Here is a 1,685-nt window from a genome sequence, read left to right on the forward strand (position 1 = left end):
CTCGCCGCTCCGCCTCCCCCAGACGCTCCCGTATACCGTCCAGGTCTCTCCGCAGGAGCCCAAGGTCCAGCTGTAGGGTGTCGATCTTGCCCGTGAGGGTGGTTTGGCATCCCTGTATCGCCAGCATGAGAGCCTGGAAGCGATCCTCCTCCGATGCGCTCGCCGGGGAGGGCGCCGTTTGAGATGCCATGTGCGCGCGGCCTACCGGCGTGTGTCTGCTGCGGCCGGGGACTCGCCTTAGCTGTGGAGCTGCCTCTCCGTCCGGAACCGGATTTGCCTCTACGCATACCCGGGGGCACCGGCTGCCAGTCAGGGTAAAGATACTCGGTGGATCCTATAAATTAACGGGGGATCAGGTCTCAGAGAGCGGAGCTCCTCACAAACACGTCCGGCTAGGTCGCCATCTTGGCCACGCCCCCCAATATATATATTTTCTTTTTTTTTTATGATTTTTTGTACATACTGTGACCAGGGCAGTATAATGTTAACATCAGTGGCGGCCCGTCCATAGGGGCGCCCGGGCGCCGCCCCCCATCCCCCAGTCAGTAAAAAAAAAAAAAATTATATATTTTTTTAAACCTGTCCCTTTTAAAAAAAAAAAATCCAAAAAAGGGCCTCATATGTGCACTGTGTCTGCGCGCCGGACGCCGGGCACAGTGCAGAAAGAGTAGCGCCACGTCTGTGCAATCACGGGATTGCAGACGCGGCGCTACATTGGAAGCCAAAATATGGCATTGTGGCGTTCTCCATCGCGCCACTTGCTTCGGGCGCGATGGACAGTATTGATATTGGTAGCGCCGCTTTCAGTGTGCACCCGCTCGTCTCTGTGCTCGTTCCAACGTCACTGGCAAAACAGGAAGTGACGTCGGGACTGCTTGAGTGAGCTCAGTGCGCCCGACCGAGGAGAGGAGCAGGTAAGCTGAGCTATGCCTGCCTGCCATGATGTTGTATGGAACACCACACACAACACCAGCTGCTTACTATGCCTCGGTGACAGCATCCAACCCCCCCTCCCGCTTATTCAACACATTTCAGTTTTTTTTTCTATTTGACGGCCGGCTACCCTTCCCCCCCACCCCCGCTTATTCCAAGACGTTTTTTATCTAATATTCGGCGGACCCGGACCCCCTCCTCCCACCCCCCGCTTATTTAAAAAAAAGTTTTAGCATGCAATATTCGGCTGCTGGCAGAAACCCTCCACCCCCCGTCAACATCACACCACCCCCCGCTTGCAAATTGTCCTGCGACTTGGGACAGGGAAGTTGCAGGATAAGTTGGACCCGATGATTTCCAATGAGAACTGTTCATATCTGTGCAACTTTGAAGTAGTTCCTGCATTACTTTTGTCCCACTTTGATGTGACTTGAGGTCCATAGACCTCCAGAATACATAGGCATTGCTTCAAGTCGCTGCAAAATCGCACCAAAAAATTGTGGCAGAATCTTGCGACTTTCAGGCTAATGCAGTCTGAAAGTTGCACAATTCTACTGCAATTTTGATGCGATTTAAAGCAATGCCTGTGTATTCTGGAGGTCTATGGACCTCAAGTTGCATCAAAGTGGGACCAAAGTAATGCAGGGACTACTTTGAAGTCGCACAGATATGAACGGTTCTCATTGGAAATCATGGGGTACGACTTGTCATGCAACGTTTAAGTCCCAAGTCGCAGGACAAGTAATGCCTGC

Source organism: Rana temporaria, chromosome 4 (assembly GCF_905171775.1).
Source record: "Rana temporaria chromosome 4, aRanTem1.1, whole genome shotgun sequence".
NCBI classification, from domain to species: domain Eukaryota; kingdom Metazoa; phylum Chordata; class Amphibia; order Anura; family Ranidae; genus Rana; species Rana temporaria.